This window comes from Podarcis muralis, chromosome 7, assembly GCF_964188315.1.
Source record: "Podarcis muralis chromosome 7, rPodMur119.hap1.1, whole genome shotgun sequence".
In the NCBI taxonomy this organism is placed as follows: domain Eukaryota; kingdom Metazoa; phylum Chordata; class Lepidosauria; order Squamata; family Lacertidae; genus Podarcis; species Podarcis muralis.
Window position 1 is genome coordinate 72351469 of NC_135661.1, and position 15732 is coordinate 72367200.

Below are 15732 nucleotides of genomic sequence, written 5' to 3' on the forward strand. Positions count from 1 at the left end.
TTATGAAAATGATCTACAGGTGGTACATGACTCCTGCTAAGTTAGCAAAGATCTATCATTTGCCCAATAACAAGTGTTGGAAGTGCAGTGAAACGGAGGGAACCTTCTATCACCTTTGGTGGACCTGCCCGAAGATTAAGGCTTTCTGGGAAATGATCTATAATGAAATAAAAAAAGTTCTGAAGAGAACGTTTGTTAAAAAACCAGAGGCCTTTCTCTTGGGTATGGTGGGCCAAATGGTGCCAAAGAAGGATAGGACATTTTTTATGTACGCCACCACAGCAGCAAGAATTCTTCTAGCAAAGTATTGGAAGACGCAAGATTTACCCACGTTGGAAGAATGGCAGACGAAGGTGATCGACTATATGGGACTGGCAGAGATGACTGGCAGAATTCGAGACCGGGGGAAAGAGGCGGTGGATGAAGACTGGAACAAATTCAAAGTTTATCTTAAAAACTGTTGTAATTTGGAAAATTAGGGGCTCAGAGTTATAAGAGATAAAGAACTACAGCTGTATTAATAATTAACTGAAGTTAAATACACGAAATATATTTAAGTTATGATCAGAGGGTTGCTAAAAAATCTTGAAACAAGAATGCAGGAAAGGGGTGGTATGGGGAAGTCATGTTTTTGTTTGTTTATGTCTATGTTTTTGTTTTGTTTATTCTTTATTTATGGAAAACTAATAAAAATTTATTATAAAAAAAAAAAAAAAAGAGAGCCCGGCACCTGGGTGCCCCACACCCCTGGCACCTATGGGTAAGACGGCCCTGTTCTCACCTTCTGCCCCAACTTTTCAAGCTTAAAAGGAAACAGCTGGTAGGCGGTGAGAATGACCTCTTCCTAGCTGATATCCTGGAAAATGGCAGAGATTGCAAGGAGGAAATTCCCTGCTAAGGATCTTTAGGAAAGGAATAAAAAATACAACTCCCAATAACCACAGTGTCGCTATGTAAATCTACAGTGGTGCCGCACTTGGGATACTGAGCATAGTTCCGGATACTGCCCCTCAAAAAGGATATTACAGAGCTGCAAGTGGTTCAGATAAGGGCATCCTAAATGATCAAGTGGGTGGAACAACTCCCTATGAGGAAAGGCTGCAGTATTTGAGGATTTTCAGTTTAGGGGGAAGGTGAGTAATATGGTGGTCATGATCATACCAGGTGTGTAAGATTGTGAAGACGGTTGGTAAAGGTAGATTTTTCTTCCACTCTTGTAAAATTCGAACTCAGGGCCACTCAACGACGCTGAATGTTGGAAGTTTCAGGTGAAATCAGGGCTTTCTTCTGCCAATGCCATCTGTCATTCGAAAAGTACAAGCAGGTCACAAGGACACGTTTAGGGTATATTGGGTTGTAGTGTTTCGGAACCATACCTACCCTAAAGAAAACATTTGCACAACTAGGTTATCAGTGCCATCAGTTCAACTCTTCTGAAAGTTAATGATACGTACATGCTTCTAGGAGCATAAAGAGTTGCTTTTCACCATGTCAGACGGTTCTCCTTCCAGCCCATAATTGTCCAGAGCTTCAAGCAGGAGTCTCATGCCATCTGCTCTTTGATTCTTCCCAGTGGTACAGGGGTAAATTTTGAAGTGCAGGACACAAAAACATTGGGAGGGGGGAGAGACCAGACTGACCAAGGCTGCACAGGGGGGTTTTGTGGGGGACTTGGCCCCTCTTGAATATTTGAGTTTCTTCCCCATAATTTTCAGTTTTCATCTTTCTTTCTTTTAAAGACCTCTCTTCCTTTTACTTGTGAAGCTTTGACCCAAAGCATGCAGACAAAATTGTGCAGATGGGTTACATTTTTTTAAAGATATTTCCAAGCCAAACCCAAGTTCCTAGTCCTCTCTGAGAACTTCTTGTTTGATGCATACCTTAATGAGGAGTAAACTCCTTCGCTGTGCACCACACCATAATTAAAGAAAAACTGGAAGCAATTTTCAGAAACTGGGTTGTTAACTCTGTCAATTTGACGCAGAAGTGTCATAATCCAAAATTAGCTGTACTCAGAGACATTTTAATCTCTTCATGCTGCAAAGTCACAACAGGGAAGTGTCAGAATAAATACTCTGTTGGACGTAGGGTGGTGGCTGTTCTCAGGATTTTTCACAGTAAATAACCCACAAGGAACCAACAACAACAACAACAAATGCATTGAGTACAGCACTTTGTTGCAAAATTAAGTTGTCTGGTTATGTGAGGTTCAGCCATATATTCCCTTTGGGATGTTGAGCTTTTGAAACACTTTTACAGTGGTACCTCAGGTTACATACGCTTCAGGTTACATATGCTTCAGGTTACACACTCCGCTAACCCAGAAATAGTGCTTCAGGTTAAGAACTTTGCTTCAGGATAAGAACAGAAATCAGGCTCCGGCGGTGCGGCAGCAGCAGGAGGCCCCATTAGCTAAAGAGGTGCTTCAGGTTAAGAACAGTTTCAGGTTAAGAATGGACCTCCGGAACGAATTAAGTACTTAACCTGAGGTACTACTGTATTATTGTCTGGCTAACCCTTATGATGACAGGTGGTGCTGTGGGTTAAACCACAGGGCCTAGGGCTTGCCGATCAGCAGGTTAGCAGTTTGAATCCCTGCGATGGGGTGAGCTCCCATTGCTCGGTCCCTGCTCCTGCCGACCAAGCAGTTCGAAAGCACGTCAAAGTGCAAGTAGATAAATAGGTACCGCTCTGGCAGGAAGGTAAACGGCATTTCTGTGTGCTGCTCTGGTTAGCCAGAAGTGGCTTAGTCATGCTGGCCACATGACCCGGAAGCTGTACGCCGGCTCCCTTGGCCAATAAAACGAGATGAGCGCCACAACCCCAGAGTCGGCCACGACTGGACCTAATGGTCAGGGATCCCTTTACCTTTAAACCTTATGATAAAGATGAGGAACTTCTGGCCTTACAGATGTTGCTGGACTGCAACTCCCATCATTCCTGATTCCAGCCATGCTGACTGGGGCTGATGGGAGTTGACGTCCAGCAACATCTGAAGCAGGGGTGAGGAGGACATTGGAAGCTGCCTTATGCCTGATTATACCATTGGTCCATGTAGTTCAGTATTGTCTGCAGCAGCTTTCCACAGTTTCAGGTGGGATTCTCTCCCAGCTTTTCCTGGAGATGCTGGAGATTGAACCTGGGACCGCTTGCATGCAAGGCAGATGCTCTCCTGCCGATTCATGCAAGGTAGATCAGGGATCTCTACCATAGCTGAGATTCCTGCATTGCAAGGGGTTGAACTAGATGTCCCTGGGGTCCCTCCCAACTCTATGATTCTATGAAATATCTGGCTGATGTGCTATGGAGCAGGAAGAGTTTCTGACTCCCAGTTACAGAACAGAACTATTTATTGCACTTGAGCTCAGTTCAGTTCTGAAAGCAAACTCCTGGGAGCAGGTGGGAACGAGAGAGAGAGATGGCTCAGCTCCCACTGAAAGGTGAATCGGTCTAATTACCACTTCCAGAAATGAGAGGCAAATGGAAATATAGCCGTCCCTCAAAATTTGTGCTTCTTTGAATTTTGCAGTGCAGTTCTCCAGCCAAGTAATGCGTACAGCAATATCTATACAAGGGTGAAGTGCGCATGAAAATGCTACCAATAAAAGAAGAATGGCAGACAAAATTAATGCCGCCGGGACCACATAACACCGGTCCTGAGAGATCTGCATTGGCTCCCAGTACGTTTCCGAGCACAATTCAAAGTGTTGGTGTTGACCTTTAAAGCCCTAAACGGCCTCAGTCCTGTATACCTGAAGGAGCGTCTCCACTCCCATCATTCAGCCTGGACACTGAGATCCAGCACCGAGGGCCTTCTGGTGGTTCCCTCATTGCGAGAAGTGAGGTTACAGGGAACCAGACAGAGGGCCTTCTCGGTAGTGGTGCCCGCCCTGTGGAACACCCTCCCTTCAGATGTGAAGGAAATAAGCAGCTATCTTCTCTTTAAAAGACATCTGAAGGCAGCCCTGTTTAGGGAAGTTTTTAATATTTAATGCTGTATTGTTTTTAACACTCGATTGGGAACCGCCCAGAGTGGCTGGGGAAACTAAGCCAGATGGGTGGGGTATAAATAATAAATTATTATTATTATTATTATTATTATTATTATTATTATTATTATTATATAATGGACTTCGCAGAATTAGATAAGATGACAGGAAGGATTCGAAACCTGCGGGACCAGAGATTCACAGAAGATTGGAATAAATATGCGAACTATTTGAAGAGCAATTGTAATCAACAAATTACGCTAGTAGGACTACAAGAAGTTTTGTAAGGAGGAATATATGAAATATTGCAAAGAAGATAAAGAAGAGAGACATTAGTTATGATAATTAAAAGTAATAGTGAAAGTAAGAAATGTAAATTAAGTGGAAAAGATTTGAAAATGTTAAAAAAAATTTATATATATATATATATATATATATATATGCAGGTTTTGGTGTCCTCGGGTATCTTCCCGTGTAAAAGTTGGAAGATACCAACTTTTACACGGGAAGATACCCGAGGACACCAAAACCTGCATTCCTGTACCCGTGAAAATCTACGAAAGCAAATATATATATATATATATATATATATATATTGATAAGGTTACCAGATTTAAAAAAGAAGAAGTGCGCATGAAAATGCATACTGTACTCTTCCGGACCAGCCCACCTGCAGAAGTGCCTGTTTGCCACGGATTCTCCCTGTTTCCCATGCAAAGAGTTGTGCCCATTCCACTCTTCAAAAGAAAGGTGCAGCGACGGTATTGCTTGTTGGAACTACATCTTTGTTTGCACCTAGCCATGCATCTAAACCTTCTTTGTACCTGCTATACTTTGCAACCACTGCCTTGCCTATGTACCCATCTGATTTACTCTTGAAAGACTTTGGCAAAAGCAGAACTGAGAATGCAAGGTCTTCATCCAGCACTGAGGGGCAAGACATTCCCTTTGGATTTAGATGGTTCTCTTGCCTCATGCCCCCAATAAACCCCCACCCCTGGGGGGAGCTGATGTTGCGGGGAGAACTTACGAGAGCTCTTTGCTGAGATGGGATCTAACACCCGGAGCTGGTCCTGGAGTCCATCCCAGTAATGCATTAATTGTCCCCATTAATCAGATTGACCTTAGGGTCCCATCTGCACAAAGGCCTTACTTGCAACCCCCCTCCAAAAGATGCAATGGCTCTGCAACGTAATCCGTACCTTGCATATTTGCAAAGCGCAGAGATTGGCTAGGCCTCTAAACAGATGAGTTCTCAAACTCACAAGGGCTGGGTGTGACGAGGGGCAGGCAGGACCAGGGCATGCAATCCCAACCACTGCCTTTGCATCCTGGTCCATGCCCAGGACCTTTGCATCCCATGCTGTTGGGGTGGGATGCCATTGCCCCCACTAAGTGTTACAAAGGTCCTTCCATGCATCGTGCAGCACCATACTTCCGGAAGCTGGATGTGAACACATTGCCCATTCCTGGAACACAAGGGCAATTTAGCTTTTGTCGCAGAAGCGACCTGCCATTTCCTTTTCTGCAGGCGGCAGTGGATTGCAATGGCAGGGTGAAATTTGCAGGTGTTGCCTATGACCCAGAGTGAATGGCTTCAGAGATGATGTCAACACACACATTCTTTTGGGATTTCACACAGCTGCCTACCTGTTTGAAGAATCACACATGCAGTTATTTGCCACTCCTGCACATTCCTTGGTGGGAGAATGGCATTGCGAAATTCAGAGAAGCACAAATTTTGAAGGATGTTTCGGTTCACATGCATTTCAGAAAGCGCAAATTGCATAGATTCACATTTAAAAGTGAACCGAATCGCATTTCTCTTCCATCCCTAATTTTTATATTGATGGGTAGCAGCTCTCGAGGGCTTCGGACAGAGATCCTTCTCAGCCCTACCCGGGGATTGAACCTGAGACCTTCTGTTTGCAAAACAGATGCTCTGCCCCTGATGCTCCCATTCCAGTTTCCTAAAATATTAGCCATAGGACAGTCTTCATCACACTGGTGATCTCCAGATGTTTTGGACTACAACCCCCATCAGCCCATGGGCCTTCTGGAATGAATGGACCATCATCTGAGAGTCAGCTGTTGCTCTGCCCATGGACCACAATTGCAATCTGCACTCTTCCATCTCCTCTCAACAGTTGGGGGAAATTGTAGGAAATAATTCAAAGCAAATCTCTGTCTGACCTCTTGACCTGGAGGAGAGGAGACTGTGCAAAACCAGTGACCTGCTCACCTCTCTCATTCTGACATGTCATCCCTTATTCTGACATGTCATCCCACTTGCCATTTCCTGAACACCAAAATGATGATGTGGTTGCAATCAGGAAATATGGTATTAATTGAAAGACAAGTAGAAAATGTGCCTCCAGCAACAGAGTCATTCTGGGAACTGAAAGCTAGTTTCACCCATAGTGACAAAGGTGTCAATTTACCAGTCTGTGCCTCCCATTGCCCGTCAGCTCTGAGTGCAAATTCTGCCCTCTGTGACATCTTCTGTTGACCCAGTGGCTGTGGCCCTAGAACTATCACCTCCATGTGTCATGGGACAGATTACTATTTCTTTAAAGCAACTGGCATATGGCTTCTCGATTTAAAATGCATCTCTGGGTTATTTGTGGGGCATAGAAATTAATTCATTATTTTTTTCCAAAATATAGTCCGGCCCCCCACAAGGTCTGAGGGACATTGGACCAGCCCCTACTGAAAAAGTTTGCTGACCTCTGAATTCTATTTATTTCAACAATTTGTTGTATACTGCCTAGTTGAGAGCCAGTATGGTGTAGTGGTTAAGAGCGGTGGACTCATAATCTGGTGAACCAGGTTCGCTTCCCCACTCCTCCACATACAGCTGCTGGGTGACCTTGGGCTAGTCACACTTCTTTGAAGTCTCTCAGCCTCACTCACCTCACAGAGTGTTTGTTGTGGGGGAGGAAGGGAAAGGAGATTGTTAGCCGCTTTGAGACTCCTTAGGGTAGTGATAAAGCGGGATATAAAATCCAAACTCTTCTAGTCACAGTTGTTCCTAAGCCATGGATAGGAGACCTAATAAACAAAGCTAGGGGTGAGTTAAAACTGTAATACCAGACTTTAATTAAATAGCTTACTAAGGGAAAATAGAACAAATAGCCTTTAGGAAGCACCAAAAGTTTTAAGCGGTGGGGCCTGTCTGATTTCAGTTGGAAGGGACATCTGATTTCCCCCCACGAGAGCACAGCAGCCATTTTGGCCGCCTTGCTCTCTTTCGATTTCAGGCCAAAATTTCACCCCGAAAAGGCTTTTTTTCCGGGTCTGCAATCTCATGCAGTGCCCCAAACGTGACGCACATGGGATTTTGGACCCAGAAAATGGTGTCCCAGATTTGGGCCATATCACGTTGTGGGGTATCGTACTGTGGGGGAGAGGAAGCAAGCTTGCTGTGACAGAGCACAAAACCATCTGTGCAACCTGAATTTGCTGGTATGGGGTTGAATCCGACCCAGAATTAAAGACAGTCTGGAAGTGCCCCTAATCATTTTGTTTCACCCTGTGGAAGAATGATTCTTTTCAAGATCGCAATACAGTAAAGGGGGAGGATTATCCTGTTGAGAACATACATTAGATTTATTTTTTTAAAATCCCTGAAAAACCTCATAGCCAGGCACCACCAGAGAGCCAGTTTCACAGTCAGTTGTCTGGAATAAACATTAGTTATCATCCTTTTTACCAAGCAGCCTTTTACCAGTTGAAGTTCCTTGTTCACAAGTCCCAGAATTGTCTACTTTGATTGACAGAGCTCTCCATGATCTTAGGTGTAGGTTTTTCTCATCACCCTGATCCCATCACCCTATATAGGGTTGCCATATTTCAAAAAGTTAAAATCCAGACACAAAAGTTGTTGAGCTTTTTTGCAAAAATCTTAATATATATAAGGAAATTCGCCAAAATCCAGACTTCCAACATAGGTTTCCATATGTCAGGATTTTTCCAGACATTTCAGCAATTTTTGCCCTGTTTTTGACTGCCATATTCCGGCTACATCCAGGAAATTCTGGGCATATGGTAACCGTAATTAATGAGCTTTTAAAAAGTCAACAAGACTTGGTGGGGGCAGGCTCTGTTGGTGTAAAGCAGAGTTCCGTGCCCAGCGGAAGGATGAGGAGTACGTACTACATACTCTATATTGCTTTATTTACAGTTCAAAGCTGATATATTACAGAAAGACATCTTGCCTCTGCCGGAGCAGAAAATGCATCCTCTCTCCTCGACAGCTTGGAGAGAATCACACAGTGAAAAACAGGAAACCAGTGTACGTCACATCCAGTCTCCCTTTCCCGTGAGAAACTCCAACAGTACAGACTGTGGAATGTAAACACCTGTCTCGTGACAAGCCCTTTCGCTGCACAGTGAAGGAAAGCAGAAACCAACATCCTCCCCCTTTCTGTGAACATCACTGGGCAGCGTGTTCGTACAATATCAGTACAAACCCAACTTCTGCACATAGGTACAGTGTTGATCCCTTGATACAATCTTGGACAATACATCAGCAGGAATTTCATTACCTGGCATATAGGACACCGTTACGAGTCCCTTCTGAATACATTCCCTAGCATGCTGCAACTTTAATTGCAAGTGCTTCGTGCTTTGCTTACAACCTTCAGACTTCAGCAAAGCCAAACATGCTTTGTTGTCCTGGTAAACCTGGATTGGACATTTGACAGGAATTTTCATATCTTTGCACAATTGTACTAACCATTCACAATCCTTAAGTGAATAAGACAGTGCATTCAGTTCAGCTTCACAAGTACTTAAGCTAACTGTTGTTTGCTTCTTGCATGACCAATCAAACAGACCCTGATTGTACATGTAGCAAACTCCAGACGTACTTTTCCTGTCTGCAGTGTCACTTCCAAAACTTGCATCTGCAAATATCTCAAGACCACCAGACTTCTGATTGTTAAATCTCAGTCTGTAATGCATAGTGCCTTTCAAATACCGCGCTATGCGTTTCAGAGCTTTCCAATCCTTGACACTAGGATTGTTGACTTGTCTGCTTAGCAAATTACAGCTAACAGCAATGTCTGGTCTTGAACATTTGGCAATGAAGTTTAGCTTGCCTAGCACACTTCTGTACAGTGTAGTGTCAGAAAATGCTTCTTCAGTGTCATCTACCTGATAACCTGTTGTCATCGGTGTGTCTACAGGGTTAGCATCCATCAGGTTTAGTTTGCTTAACACATCAGCAATTTTCCGTGACTGGTGTACTAGAATGTTACCATCTTGATCTCTCTCTATTTCTAGAGATAGGTAGTTGTTTACCTCACCAAGATCTTTCATGTCAAAGTGCTCTTTCAGTTGAGCTAGGGCGTTATTGTACATTGCGACATCTTTCCAAAAGAATAATAAATCATCAACATAAAACAAACAGTACAGTTTCTTTTGCCCTTCCTCTTTGACAAATACACATGGATCAGCTTTCCCTTGCTTATAACCTAGAGAAAACAATACTTCAGTGAGTTTTGTGTGCCAACACCGTGCACTTTGTTTGAGACCATAAAGGGATTTCTTCAGAGCACAAACAAATCCCTGTTTTACCTGTACGCCATCAGGTGGAAGCATATAAAGTGATTCATCCAGAGATCCGTACAGAAAAGCTGTATTAATATCATGGTGACTAATGTGTAGATTTTCCTCTGCAGCTAGCTTGAGCATAAGCCTAATGCTTTCATACCTCACTGTGGGTGAGTAGGTCTCGTGATAGTCTTCACCTGGTACCTGTGCAAAACCTCTGGCTACCAATCTGGCTTTGTGTCTGACTATCTTGCCATTTTGATCTGTCTTCGCTTTGAAGACCCATTTGCTTCCAAGCAGTTTCATTCCTGGAACTACTGGAACTAGCTCCCATGTTTTGTTCCTTTCTAAGGAATCAAGCTCAGCCTTCATGGCATTTAACCATGGTTCAGCTTCCTTTGAATCCAAAACCTGGATTTCTTGGAAACTTGAAGGTTCAAATACCTTCTTGGAGCTTTTAACAGCTGTTACTGCTATCGTAGCAAATTCATCAGCAAATCTCTTTGGAGGTTTGCCCTTTGTGGCTCTCTGTGACCTACGAATTAGCCTTAAGTCTTCAACACTCTCCTCTTCCTTCTTAGGAGAAAAACGTCCTATTGTGAACAATGGTTCTTCCAATTCTTGATCAGAGCATTCAGAGGGTCGCATAGAGGCTTTCGCACTCTTGAAATCCTCTGAATCACCCGATTCAGTTTCAGATTCAGACTCAGAACCTTCATCAGTGGGTTGTTGTGGTTGCTTTTGACTATCCTCAGTCTCATCACCGTCATCAGGATAACATTGGAAAATTCCCACATTCTCCCCCCACTTTGCATTGTACTCAACACTTCTCGTGAGCTTAATTGTCTTAGAGTCAGTCATCATTATTCTGTAAGACCCTTTCTGATAACCTAGAAAGATACCATGCAATCCACGCTTGTCTAACTTGGAGTTTTGTGGTGAGTGAATCCACATGTCAGAACCAAAAATTTTCATGTGTTTGATGTATGGCTTCTTGCCAAACATCTTCTCATAGGGGGTACAACCAATCGCTGAAGATAACCTGCGATTGTAACTGTAAACAAAACACGAGAGAGATTCGGCCCAATAACTCTCTGGAAGATTGGCATCATGCAGCAAGGTTTTTAATCCTTGAAGCAATGTCTGATTTGCCCGTTCCGCAAGTCCATTCTGCCATGGCGAGCGAGGACTAGACAAATCGTGTTGAATTCCTTTCTCAGTCAGAAAAGCTTCAAACTGCTGAGAAGTGAATTCTCCCCCACGATCACTGAAAAGAGTCTTTATCTTCTTACCATGCACATTTTCCAACCAAGCACAGAATTCCTTGAACCTAGGAAAAGCCTCTGATTTCTGCTTTAGATTGTACACAAAAATATACCTAGAAAATGCGTCAATGAGAACCATGAAGTACCTATTTCCACCCAAAGAGGGCGATAGTGGTCCAACCAAATCAGCATGAACAACCTGGTATGGTTCCGTAGCTTGCCTACTAGACACCTTACCTTTCGCAGCCATTTTCACCTTGTTTGCTGCGCATGCTTTGCACGTCATGTGGTACCTGCAGGGTTTAATAGTCATACCTTCAACCAAGGCAGGCATTTTAGATACTGCCTCAAAATGCAAATGACCAAATTTTCGATGAAAATCATGAATACATTCTGCATGCAATATAGAGTATGTAGTACGTACTCCTCATCCTTCCGCTGGGCACGGAACGGTACAGACTGTGGAATGTAAACACCTGTCTCGTGACAAGCCCTTTCGCTGCACAGTGAAGGAAAGCAGAAACCAACAGGCTCTGGGTGCATTTTGCTTATATTTTGAGATCTGGACACACACACACCCCAAAGTGCAAAAGTGTACGGCAGTCTGCCTCTAGACGACTGCATCCAAGTGCACCTTCAGACCAATGACTGGCACTTGGACCAGTTCAAAGGAGGAGAAATCACCTCAGGAATTTACGGAGGTGTTTGTAGCGTCAAGTTCCATATGCAGTTAGCTCCCCCTAATGGATCAGGGGGAAATGACAGAAATTCATGTTCTTATATAAGGGATGAACGAGGTACAAACATTTGGCCCTTCACCTAGTTTATCCCTAATTTCCCTTCCATGAAGTATGAATTGCCTACAGGGACATTTCTTCAAAGAACTCCATTCCCATGTTTTTCATTCCCTTGTGGCTTAAGTTCAGGGATGGGTGGGAAAGGGTCGTGACATACAGCTGCTATGATAATTGCTGGGCCCTTCCAGGCTGTTGTGTTGTTGTTGTTGTTGCTGTTGTTGTTTGGGTGCAATTCTGCAGCATGTCACTGATGCAATAATAGCGCATTCGGGGTGAATTTATACTGGACCAGCCACACACCATTCTGTTTTATTAGTTGCTCTGCAACGCTTCCCCAATGTTCATCCATTATTGCCACCTAGAAGGACATTCTTCTGCTATAGCACAATGAGAGTGAGACACACAAAAAACAGAAAGGAGTGTTTGTGGCTTAAACAGTTACAGGATTTCAGCAGCAAGTTATGGGCCCTACGACGGTAAGAAATGAAGCAGGATGTGTCCCCTGAAACTTGAGGCTGGGGTCGTGTATAACTGCCCATGTACCATAATGGGAAGGAATCCTCACCAACTCGCAATTAAAAGGACATCTGAAGGGGGCAACTGCTTTCCTGATTTTTCATAGGAACATTGGAAGCTGCTTGCTACTGAGTTACCCATGCTGTCCCTCCTACATGCCAACATCTTCTGCCTGAAGTGATTGCCTCCCTCTGTCCAATGGTAGGGCTGGGCCTGGAGTGAGACACCAGGACTGAACCCCTGAGCTTTTTACTTTTCCTTCTGCCTAAATTGGCTCTCTTAAGAATATCAGAAGAGTCCTGCTGGGTCAGGACAATGGACCATATAGTCTAGCATCCTCTACTCTCAGGGACGCGGGTGGCACTGTGGTCTAAACCACTGAGCCTCTTGGGCTTGCCAATCAGAAGGTCGGCAGTTTGAATCCCTGTGACGGGGTGATCTCCCGTTGCTCGGTCCCTGCTCCTGCCAACCTAGCAGTTCGAAAGCACACCAGTGCAAGTAGATAAATAGGTACCACTGCAGCGGGAAGGTAAATGGCATTTCCGTGCGCTCTGGTTTCCATCACGGTGTTCAGTTGCGCCGGAAGCAGTTTAGTCCTGCTGGCCACATGACCCAGAAAGCTGTCTGTAGACAAACGCTGGCTCCCTCAGTCTGAAAGCAAGATGAGCACCACAACCCCATAGTCGCCTTTGACTGGACTTAACTGTCCAGGGGTCCTTTCCCTTTCTCTTTCTCTTTCTCTTTCTCTTTCTCTTTCTCTTTCCCTTTACTTTCAGTAGCCAAATGTGACTTGAGTGCAACCAAATACTTCCCTCTGCAGCTGGGATTCAGAAACATTACTGCCTCTGAGAGTGGAGGTAGAATGTCAGGGTTACTAGCTAGTCATCAGTAGCCTTATCCTAGAGACCCTTTGGGCACAATCCTGGACTCCTGTTTTCTATGCTATGGCAGCTATGGGGCTGTAGGAAGTGGTGTAACTGCTACTATGCCAGCGGTGATAGAGCTGTGCTGGTAGCGACAGGTATGTTGATGAAACTCACCTGGAACACCTGAGGCACGACTGCAGCCACCCACCCCACCAGAGCTGTGGGTGATTATTATGAGATCAGCAAGCCTCATGCATGCAAGCTTTATTCGTGTTTTTTGCCATTTAATCCACATTTACCCTTCCTGGGAGGAAATATAATAAGTTAAATAAGAAACCTGTTGCCACCAGTAGCACATTTGCGATGTCTCAGAAACCCCTTGACAGCATTGAGCCCTTGTCTGGAAGCTGTCTAAGAGCATAGGATTGCTCTGTTAGTTTAGTGTAATTAGAATTGAAATCAGTGGGACTTACTTCTGAATAAGGATGGGTAAGGTCTAAGATCAAGCTACAAACCATTATGGGGTGTGCACTGCTCTTCCAGGGATACCGCCATTAGAGGTACATCCTGTATCTGCACAAACCTAAGATGACTAATAGCTCTCAGGATCTGTGGTTTGGTTTCTGTCATTCTGTTTTTACATGTTTTTATTTTGCTTTTAATTGCAATTTTTTTAAAAAAAGAAACACTTGGTGTTTGAAGCCCTGGGAAGGAAGGGCGGGATATAAATTCAACAAATAACTCAATATCCTCCTAGGCCTTCCTGTTTTGTTAAGCTGCAAAAACCACTCTAAGGATTGGTGTGTGTTTATGTACTGGTGACTGCACGGGTGCTAGCCAATACGTGCCCACCACAACTGGCTTTCCTCCAGTTCCAACAGAAGCCGACCAAAAATCTGGCAGAACTGGTTTCCCCAAAGATTGCTGCACAGCAAGGGAAATGTATGTCAGTTTGGAGTGCAGCAACAACCCTATAAAAGCCACCTCCACTCCCTTAAATGTTACATCTGTGTTTGTGGGTCAGACTGTTCCCTTCCCTTTCTCTCACTTGTTGACGTTCAGTTTGAGACATTCCTGTCTCTTCCTCTCCCTTTGCTCCTTTTGTTCTCTGCGTAGGGACCAACGGAGCCCCTCCCTAACCTTCATGAAATTCAGTGCTGTCCCTTTGACACTAGAACAGTGGATGATGAAGGAGGGGTTCAGTCAAACCCTGCCGTGTACTCTTTCAACACACAAGGAGGCTGAGAGGTTGCCCAATCCTGCCATCTTGCTTGCCCCCATCATGTACTTCCCTCCCCCACCAGCCGTGTCTTTGGTAGCCGTGTGAAGGGGCTACATTTAGGGAGAGGGGAGAAATCTGACTTTGAAGGTAGCCCTCCCTAATTTGTACAAGAAAGCAAAATTCAAATTTCTTTGAATTTTGTAAAGCAGCCAAGTAATGGCTAGGAAATTGCGTTTCAGTAAGCCTGCAACTAATGCGCATTTAAGTTGTGCACATTCAGCTTTATGAGCTTAGCAGAATAATAATAATAATAATAATAATAATAATAATAATAATAATAATAATAATAATAATAATAATATTCAATAAGGGGGCAGAAAGGGGTCCAAGCATCCAGGAAAGTAAACTTTGGCAATCTCACCCGCCATTGCACCCAAAGAACTTTGATTTGGGCTTTATGCGTGGTCCCTGGAACATAAACCTCACATAAGTTTTGGGCCTACAGTACTTCTGTGAAGTGTGCATAGCAATGCATAGATCAGTGAAAGTAATGTACACAAATGCATTATATTAGAGGAAATATAAATATTATATGCTTTGGCTATTGTGCATGTTAGGCAAAAAGGCATACAAAAATTAGGAGAAATTCACTCTAAAATGCTAATGAATTTTCACAAGGTTTTTTTTTAAAAAAAAAAGATATCCAAATGCTAATTAATGAGGAGAATTGACCTTAAGATTGGAAAGATAAGAAACAGAGAAACCAAAACTGATCTAGTGACTGATTTGTCACTAGATACACTAGATAGTAAAGGTAAAGGGACCCCTGACCATTAGGTCCAGTCGTGACCGACTCTGGGGTTGCGCGCTCATCTTGCTCTATAGGCCAAGGGAGCCGGCGTTTGTCCGCAGACAGCTTCCGGGTCATGTGGCCAGCATGACTAAGCCGCTTCTGGCGAACCAGAGCAGCACACAGAAACGCCGTTTACCTTCCCACCAGAGAGGTACCTATTTATCTACTTGCACTTTGACGTGCTTTTGAACTGCTAGGTTGGCAGGAGCAGGGACCGAGCAACGGGAGCTCACCCCGTCGCAGGGATTTGAATCGCCAACCTTCTGATCAGCAAGTCCTAGGCTCTGTGGTTTAACCCACAGCGCCACCCGCGTCCCAGATACACTAGATACACTTTGATAAATGTGAAGCACACACATAAGCTCTCCCTTGACAGATTTCCCCTCAAATGGAGACCCCTATATGTGAATAGAATCCTTCCATGTGTCTTGTGGCACATCATGTATCCCTTAACATGTTAAAGGATGGTTCTACATTTGAATGAGTCCCCTATTTGCGGAGCTGCCCAGCCAAAGCCTGATCAAAGTCTCTTTGTTTTTGCTCCTGATCTGTGTGTCACACTTTTGCTCATTTGTGGGGGCGGATCCTGATCCTTGGATCATATTCTTGCTCTCTCTTTTTTGGAGTCCCAAAGTCCCCAAAATGAGAGAAAATGTGGCCTGTGTGTC